The sequence below is a fragment of the Penaeus japonicus genome, unplaced genomic scaffold (genome assembly GCF_977035675.1).
Source record: "Penaeus japonicus unplaced genomic scaffold, GWHDUDI00000001_assembly GWHDUDI00000028, whole genome shotgun sequence".
NCBI classification, from domain to species: domain Eukaryota; kingdom Metazoa; phylum Arthropoda; class Malacostraca; order Decapoda; family Penaeidae; genus Penaeus; species Penaeus japonicus.
The window spans coordinates 5,673,590-5,683,589 of record NW_028234430.1 but is presented as its reverse complement, the minus strand read 5'-3'; the positions used below and the strand labels follow the sequence as shown (position 1 = coordinate 5,683,589).

General features: G+C 44.6%; 1 protein-coding gene across 2 annotated transcripts in view; it reads left to right on the top strand.

Annotated features, from left to right (window-relative positions):
* Window positions 1-10,000, top strand: part of LOC122268044 (major facilitator superfamily domain-containing protein 12) — a 56,346-nt gene that overhangs the window by 13,768 nt on the left and 32,578 nt on the right. Inside the window, exon 2 of one of the 2 annotated variants that reach the window (XM_043038281.2) lies at window positions 523-1,471. The exons of the other annotated variant lie outside the window; for it this stretch is intronic. The gene's annotated coding sequence lies outside the window, so the exon portion shown is untranslated. The remainder of the gene's footprint in view (window positions 1-522; window positions 1,472-10,000) is intronic. 2 annotated transcript variants of the gene reach the window in all.

Sequence of the window (10,000 nt, the reverse complement as noted above, 5' to 3'; positions counted from 1 at the left end):
GATGCCTTTGATCGCTATGACCCTCCCACAACACGGATGGTCCCTAAGGCTTCTCTTTTATATCCTTCGTATGCAGATGAATGCCAGGTAAATCGAACACGCGGAGACATGATAAACAAAATTGATACCGACTGCCAGACAGACGTGTAAACTAATACCATGAGTTTGTATTTGTGTTGGGATGGTCGATTTCATATTTCTCTGCTTATGTAATACATGGAGAGATGTTTTTTTTATCGAAAGGTAATTCATTGTCTTTAACAAGATGGACTAGGCTGCAAAAGGTTACAATATCTACACATTAAGACTTAAAACGATGATGTCTGAATATACAGTACGGCATATCATCCAAAGGAAATAAGAATTCCTCGTCTTGCCACAAGGTGTGCAGCGGCGTATTGCACACAGCCAAGGAGGTTGTTAGGCTTCGAAAAGAATTCCTGAGCGTCCGGCCCCGCTCGCGCGACCCTCTTAAGTCAAAGCTTTTAGCATCACTTCCCCTCTCTCTTATCTCCCCCCCAGGGCCATGCACGACCCCCTCTCCCTCCGCCGTACGTGATCAAGAGGAAGACTCGGCGGAGGCAACGAGCGCCATGGAGTGAGCGCCGCGGAGGGGCAGACCAGGTGTAATGTGAGTGACCGCGACCACCTGAGACGCCGGTCATGTGGCCGTGGGGTCGGAGGGACGCGACAGCCACCTCGCTCGCCACACTGCCGGGGAGAGTCACGGGTTCCTGAGCCTCTTCTCCTCCTCCTCCTCCTCCTCCACCTCCTCCTCCTCCTCCTCTTCTTCCTCTCGTTCCTCCTCCTCCTCCAGTGGATCTTCCTCGCTTGGACGGCAACGAGAGGTGTCTCCTTGGTGCGTCCGTGGCGTTCCGACCTGACGGCTTGTGTGCTCTCGCTGAAGGAGCAGGACTACGGTTAGGCATGGAAGGTTGATGGGATTGTGACCGTGCGATATTTCCCGACGACGTGGAGGATGTGGTGATCGATGTGGCGGCGTTTTGATGTGTGGTGCTGGAGGAACCGACGGATTTGTGAGCACTGTACGAAGATCTCGGAATTGTGAATTTGTTTACTCGAAAAGCAGAGGGAAAACAGAAGTTATCTTGAAAGGGGAGTGAAACGTGAAGAAAAGGGAAGAAAAAAAATAGAAGCAAAAAAGAATAGGAAAGGAAAGAGAGAAAGAGAGAGAAAGAAGGAAACAGAAAAATTGGTGTTTTAGAAAGGACATTCAAGTGAAAAAGAGTAAGAGTGGACACGGGAATAATCCTCTAGTCAAACCGTACTATTAAAAAGTCGATTCGAATCATAATTTTTTCCCGAACGAACTTCAGGTGTCAGAAATGTAACGCAGAAAAAAAATAAAAATAATAAACACTTATAGGCTTTCTGACTTCATGAAGGAATAAGAAATAAAACAAGAGGGAAAAAAAGTGAGAGAGTGAGCAGAGAGCAACAGCACCTACAGGTAATATTGCAAATATTGCATTAATATTATGGCTTCTGTCTTGCAGTGCTTGTTAGTTACGGTGTTCCTTTTCATAACTCTTTCTCCATCAGCCATGTTGATATATGATGGTCCATTGCTGGTATATACTTTATAGTGATGGTGATGGTAGATATGATATGAAAGATATGATGATTATGGTTTCCGGGGGATGTATTTGGTGGGGGTGGTTGTAGGGGTGGGGTGCCCTTACCCCTCTCCCCTCCCCCACAAAAGCTTTCCAAGGAGGCTTCTAAATGAGCTAAACTTTTTTTTTCTTTCAGTTTTGTGTAAAAATATATGCGGGGTTATATTAAGATTTCACCAAATGCACAGCTCCTTATCTAGAACTTTGCTTGTTATAATTTTATGCATTACATTATGCTGTGGTTGAAAATTATTTTTAAAAAGAGTATCCAAAACTGATTTGCATAAGAAGTATTCCATGTTATTGATTACATTTATTGAAATAAAAGAGGGATGGTAGATTGGAAATTATTGCCTTTACTCAGGGGCTTTCCTCAGGCTGTGAGAGGGCTTTACTCAGGCTGCGAGAGGGCTTTACTCAGGCTGTGAGAGGGCTTTACTCAGGCTGTGAGAGGGCTTTACTCAGGCTGTGAGAGGGCTTTACTCAGGCTGTGAGAGGGCTTTACTCAGGCTGTGAGAGGGCTTTACTCAGGCTGTGAGAGGGCTTTACTCAGGCTGTGAGAGGGCTTTACTCAGGCTGTGAGAGGGCTTTACTCAGGCTGCGAGAGGGCTTTACTCAGGCTATGAGAGGCCTTTACTCAGGCTGTGAGAGGGCTTTACTCATGCTGTGAGAGGGCTTTACTCATGCTGTGAGAGGGCTTTACTCAGGCTGTGAGAGGGCTTTACTCAGGCTGTGAGAGGGCTTTACTCAGGCTGTGAGAGGGCTTTACTCAGGCTGTGAGAGGGCGTTACTCAGGCTGTGAGAGGGCTTTACTCAGGCTGTGAGAGGGCTTTACTCAGGCTGTGAGAGGGCTTTACTCAGGCTGCGAGAGGCCTTTACTCATGCTGTGAGAGGGCTTTACTCAGGCTGTGAGAGGGCGTTACTCAGGCTGTGAGAGGGCTTTACTCAGGCTGCGAGAGGGCTTTACTCAGGCTATGAGAGGCCTTTACTCAGGCTGTGAGAGGGCTTTACTCAGGCTGTGAGAGGGCTTTACTCATGCTGTGAGAGGGCTTTACTCAGGCTGTGAGAGGGCTTTACTCAGGCTGTGAGAGGGCTTTACTCAGGCTGTGAGAGGGCTTTACTCAGGCTGCGAGAGGGCTTTACTCAGGCTATGAGAGGCCTTTACTCAGGCTGTGAGAGGGCTTTACTCAGGCTGTGAGAGGGCTTTACTCAGGCTGTGAGAGGGCTTTACTCAGGCTGTGAGAGGGCTTTACTCAGGCTGTGAGAGGGCTTTACTCAGGCTGTGAGAGGGCTTTACTCAGGCTGTGAGAGGGCTTTACTCAGGCTGTGAGAGGGCTTTACTCAGGCTGTGAGAGGGCTTTACTCAGGCAGTAAGAGGGCTTTACTCAGGCAGTAAGAGGGCTTTACTCTGGCTGTGAGAGGGTTTTACTCAGGCAGAGAGAGGGCTTTACTCAGAGTAAGCTCGGACCGAAGAGAGCAGGGAGGTGAACTCTGCTTCGGTCCTCTTGGTTCAACGGCGCCCACCGATATCATTAGTAATAATAGTGTTCATTATCATCATCATAATGACGGTAGTAATAATGGTAATGGTAGTGATAATAATGCTAATGATAGTGATGGTAATAATGATGATAATTATAAAGAAAATCGTAATCGTGATGACGATAATGATAATAATGACGATCATGATGACAATTATAACGATAGTGATTGATATTCTTATAGATAATGATGATTATGATCATCATGATAAAGATGATGATAATGATAATGAATATAATTACAATAGTCATGGGATAGATAATGATAAAAACATGAATGGCGAAAACAGTGCTAATAATGATAATGGTAATGATAATAATGATAATGCTGATGTTGGTGGTGATAGAAATAATAATACAAATTTTAATAATAGAAGGAATTATTTTAGTTATAGTAGTAGTAGTTATGATAATAACCTTCGTAATAATGATAATCATAATATGAAAAATGATAAGGATAATAGTAATGATGCTAATGATATAGATGATATTAATATGGATGATGAAAATATTGATAGTAATAATGATTATAACAATGATGGTAATGATAATAGTAATGATAATAATGCTAACAATAGTCATTTTAGTGATGATAATCATAATGATGATAGTGATGATGATGATAAGATAATGATCATGATGATAATGATGATAAAAGGAATAGATAAATGATGAAAAGGATAGTATTAATGGTAAAAATAATCATGATGATAATGATAATGGTAACAATGATAATGATAAAAAAGATAATGATAAAAAAGATAATGATGATAATAATAATAACAATGATGATAATGATAATAACAATAATGATAATGATAGGATAATAGGAGGAGAGAGAGAGAGAGATTGAAAGAGAGAGAAATTTAAAGAGAAAGAAAGAGAGAGAGAAAAAAATAGAGAGAGAGGGCGTGAGAGAGAGAGAGAACGAGAAAGAGAGAGGCAAATGGAAAGACAGAAAGAGAGAGGCAAAAGGAGAGAGAGAGAAAGAGAGAGAACCAAACAGAGAGAAAGGGCACAAGAGAGAGAGAGAGCGAGCGAAGCAGAGAGAGAGAGAGAGAGAGAGAGAGAGAGAGAGAGAGAGAGAGAGAGAGAGAGAGCGAAGCAGAGAGAGAGAGGGGGGGGGGGGGCACACGGAGTGAGATAGCGATGAGTATCGTATCACATATCATCACTAAACATGAATAGACGAAAAGCGAGAATTGGCGTAACTTGAGAAGGGCATTTGGGGCAAGAAGGGCGGATGTGTTCATTGGTACAGGAAACTGATATGATTTTGATAATAGCAATGATGATGATGATGATGAATGATGGTGACGAATGTGATATTAATTGGGATAATGGTTATGATGAGGATGTTTGATAATGATAATGGTAATATAAATGATGATAATGATAACAAAAATAGTAATTATAATGATAATTGTGGAAGAAACAGATGGATCATGATAATAATGATGATGATGATAATAAGGATAATAAGAATGAAGATGAGTATTATGACGATTTTAATAATTCTAATGATAATGGTAATAATCATCATGATAATGATGATATCAATTATACTGAATATAATAATGATGATGATCATCATGATAATATTATTATCATGACTTTTTTATGATCAGTGTTTATTTACATAAGTCATTATTTTCATGTCGGTAATGATAACAATGATAATGACAATGATAACAGTATGATAGTAATGATAATGATAGTAATAATAACGATAAGAACAATTATAATATTAATAAAATAATCATAGCAATACTGCTGATAATAGCGATAAAAAGAATAACAAAAATAATAACGTTAATTACAGTAATACGGATAACAGTAATACCAATTAATAATATAGTTATAGATGATGAAGACAAAGACACGAAAGATAATTATATGAATGATAATAAAGACAAAAATGATGATAAAAAACAATTACAAATACGTGATAACTAACAAATTGTTTATCGATTTATATACAAGAATACTATGGAGATTGCAGAATGAATGAGACTTTGCAACATCTATGTTATCTATTTTCATCTTCAAGATTATCTTAAGTAATTTTTATAATCATCTTAAGCTTTTAGACATCAGTAGTGCTTCCTACGTCTCAAGCTCGGATTTTTTTATTTATTTTTTTTTTTTTTACAGATAAAGATTTAATAGGTGATATAATTGTCTTTATTTTCGAGCATATAACTGTATTACAATTTTCATGTTATTGTTATTATCATTATTATTGTTATTACTATTATTATTATTATTTCCATTATCATAATCATTGTTGTTTTGAATTTGTTGTTATTGTTTGAATTATTATTATGATTATCATTATCCTTTATTACTACTGCTGCTATTATCACTTTTATTGTGATCATTGTTATATTATGCAATCATCATCATTGTTATACTTATCATTATCATTACCTCTTATCTCTTATCATTATCATAATCGAGAGTAGCAACCGCATTGCTATGATTATAATTGTTATTGTTATAATCTTTATTGATAGAAGTTCAAAATTATCACAATCGTCGTCATTATTATTATCACCATTAAAATCATCGCTACTATATCCATATGTATGTATATATATATATATATATATATATATATATATATATATAATATATATATATATATATATATATCTTATATATAGATTATAGATATCTATATTTATATTTTATTGGTGTGGTGTGTGTGTGTGCGTGTGTGTGTGTGTGTGTGTATGTATATATATACTATAATATCTATATATATATATATATATATATATATATATATATATATATATATATATAAAGATAGTAGATAGATAGATAGATAATATATTATGCAAAACCGAATATGTTTAATAATAAATGTCAGTATTTTCTCCTTTTGGTAATACAGTACAGTACGGATGGTTAAGTTAATGGTATTTTTTCGAATAATGGTACCCATTTTTTTCTATTGCTGGATGTTATCAATTAGTCACAACTACTTAGTCAAAATCATTCCCAATATACAATTCAGGGTCGAAGTGTTCAAAAAAAGAATACGTTTAAGAAATGAAATTGTTACAAAAATTATTAATGGTAGGTATGGCTGACTGGCTGGAAATAAGGAAAGTTATCTCAGTATTATAATTCCTATAGACAATTGCAATGATGATGATGATTATTATTATGATGATGACAATGATGATGATTCTAGTAACAATAATGATGACAATGAGGATGATTCTAATAACAATAATGATGACAATGATGATGATTCTAGTAACAATAATGATGACAATGATGATGATTCTAGTAACAATAATGATGACAATGATGATGATTCTAGTAACAATAATGATGACAATGATGATGATTCTAGTAACAATAATGATGACAATGATGATGATTCTAGTAACAATAATGATGACAATGATGATGATTCTAGTAACAGTAATGATGACAATGATGATGATTCTAGTAACAATAATGATGACAACAGAAGCAACAACAATAAAAATGATAATAGTTAATATATTTATGATGATATAATGTTAGTCATGTTAACAACGATAACAGTGATAATCAAAACGAGATTGGTGATAGAAATAAATATAATAATTATGACATGAAAAAACACGCATAGAGCGGAGACCTATGCTGATTCCACATATATCATATGCTGATATCACATCATATCATTTTCATAACAAAGCTATTTTCCATAATGAATCACACCTGAACTGGGCTGTGACCAACCTACACATAACCTTTAATCCCATTTCTTTAATTAACAACTGTTTTCATAATCCTGGTGATGATAACAAGATAATAACTAACCTAACCTATTTGTAAATATGGCCAAAACCTCGTGCGTTTAGCGAAGATAATACTTGATATAAAAAAAAAAAAATAAAAAAAAAAAAAAAAAAAAAAAAAAAAAAAACTATATAATATATATAGATATATATTAGATATAAATATTTAATATATATATATATATATTAATAAAATATATATAATATATATATATATTGAGGATGATCACATTTATGGTTTCAGCGATGAAGACCTCCCCCCCCTCTATCCTCTCCATTCCACCTCCCTCCACCTCTCTCTGTCCCTCCCACTTCCCTCTCCCTCCCTCCCACCTCCCTCCACCTGTCTTCCTCCCTCCCACCTCCCTCCCCCTCTCTCCCACCTCCCTCCATCTCTCTCCGTCCCTCCCACTTCCCTCTCCCTCCCTCCCACCTCCCTCCACCTGTCTTCCTCCCTCCCACCTCCCTCCACCTCTCTCCCACCTCCCTCCATCTCTCTCCGTCCCTCCCACTTCCCTCTCCCTCCCTCCCACCTCCCTCCACCTGTCTTCCTCCCTCCCACCTCCCTCCACCTCTCTCCCACCTCCCTCCACCTCTCTCCGTCCCTCCCACTTCCCTCTCCCTCCCTCCCACCTCCCTCCACCTCTCTCCCCCCCTCCCACCTCCCTCCACCTCTCTCCCTCCCTCCCACCTCCCTCCACCTCTCACCCTCCCTCCCACCTCCCTCCACCTCTCTCCCCCCCTCCCACCTCCCTCCACCTCTCACCCTCCCTCCCACCTCCCTCCACCTCTCACCCTCCCTCCCACCTCCCTCCACCTCTCTCCCCCCCTCCCACCTCCCTCCACCTGTCTTCCTCCCTCCCACCTCCCTCCACCTCTCTCCCACCTCCCTCCATCTCTCTCCGTCCCTCCCACTTCCCTCTCCCTCCCTCCGCCTCCCTTCACCTCCCTCCACCTCCCTCCACCTCCCTCCGCCTCTCTTCCCCTCCCTCCACCTCCCTCCCCCTCCCTCCACCTCCCTCCACCTCCCTCCGCCTCCCTCCACCTCTCTTCCCCTCCCTCCGCCTCCCCCACCTCCTCCTCTCCTCCCTCTCACCCTCCCTCCCTCCCTCCCCCTCCCACCTCCTCCCTCCTCCCTCCCTCCCCTCCCTCCACCTCTCACCCTCCCTCCCACCTCCCTCCACCTCTCTCTCCCTCCTCTCCCCCTCCCTCTCCTCTCTCCCTCCCTCCCACCTCCCTCCACCTCTACCCTCCCTCCCACCTCTCTCTGTCCCTCCACTTCCACTCTCCCTCCCCACCCTCTCCACTTTCCACCTCGCTCCACCGCTCTCCCACCTCCCTCCACCTCTCTCCGGTCCCCCTCCCACCCCCACCTCCTCCCCCTCCCTCCCCCCCTCTCCGCCCCTCCCACCCCCCTCCACCTCTCTCCCCCCCTCCCACCTCCCTCCACCTCTCTCCCCCCCTCCCACCTCCCTCCACCTCTCACCCTCCCTCCCACCTCCCTCCACCTCTCCCTCCCACCTCCCCCACCTCTCAACTAACCTCCTTCCCACAGCCTCGCCCTCCCTCCCACCGCCATCCACTCCACCTAGCTCACCCTCCTCACCTCCTCCCTCCACCTCGCTCCGCCTCCCTCTCCCTCTAAGTTCCCTCCCTCTCCCTCACCTGTCTACCCTCTCTCTCCCACTCCCTCCACCTCTCACCCTCCCTCCCCACCTCCCCCTTCTCTCTCCCCTCCCTCCCCACCTTCCCCGAAAACTCAAATAATCTCTCCACACTCAAAACTCAACTCACTCACAAACTCACTTTAACAACTCACACACTACCCAATCACTACCTCACCGCTATCGAAATATTCTTAATTCCCTCACTATCCCTCCACCTTTCACCCTCCCTCGACTCCCTCCACTCTCACCCCTCCCTCCTCCCCTCCCTCCACCTCCCTCCACCACTTCCCCACCTCCCTCCACCACTTCCCCACCTCCCTCCACCTCCCTCCACCTCCCTCCCCCTCCACCTTCCTCCACCTCTCCCCCTCCCTCTCCACCTCCCAAAAAAACCTCCACCCTCCACCCTCCCACCTCACCTCCATCTCCATCTCTCGTCCCCTCCCTCACTTCCCTCCCCTCCCACCTCTCCTCCACTCTCCCTCCTCCTCCCACCTCTCCAAATCTCCCACTCCTCCTCACTCCTCCCTCCCACCTCCCTCCCCTCTCTCCTCCCTCCCCCTCCCTCCACCTCTCTCCCTCCCTCATCCTCCCTCCCCCACCTCCCTCCACCTCTCCCTCCTCCCCACCTCCCTCAGGGGGGTCTCTCCCCCCTCCCCAACCCCTCTCCAACCTCACAACCATCCCTCCCTCCCTCCACCTCCTCCTCCCTCCCACCTCCCTCCACCTCTCTCCGTCCCTCCCACCTCCCTCCCTCTCTCCCTCCCTCCCACCTCCCCCACCTCTCTCCTCCCTCCACCCTCCCTCCCTCCCCTCCCCTTCCCCTCCTCCCTCTCTCTCGCCCTCCCCTCCCTCCCTCCACCTCTCTCCACCCTCCCCCACCTCCCTCCACCTCTCTCCCTCCCTCCCACCTCCCTCCACCTCTCCTCCCCTCCCTCCTCCCTCCCACCCTCCCTCCTCCCCTCTCCCCCCCTCCCACCTCCCTCCACCTCTCTCCTCCCTCCACCCCCTCCCCCCTCTCCTCCCTCCCACCTCCCTCACCTCTCCCTCCCTCCCACCTCCCTCCACCTCCCTCCCTCCCCCTCCCTCCCCTCTCTCCCCCCTCCCCCTCCTCTCCCTCCTCCCTCCTCCCCCCCACTCCCTCCCTCCCTCCCCTCCCTCCCACCTCCCTCCACCTCTCCTTTCCCCTCCCATCTCTCTCCACCTCTCCCCTCCCCTCCCACCTCCCTCCACCTCTCTTCTCCCTCCCCTCCTCCCTCCCCTCCACCCTCCCTTCTCAACCTCCCACCTCCCTCCCCCTCTCTCCCTCCCCCCCCCCCCCCTCCCCCTCCCTCCCACCTCCCTCCACCTCT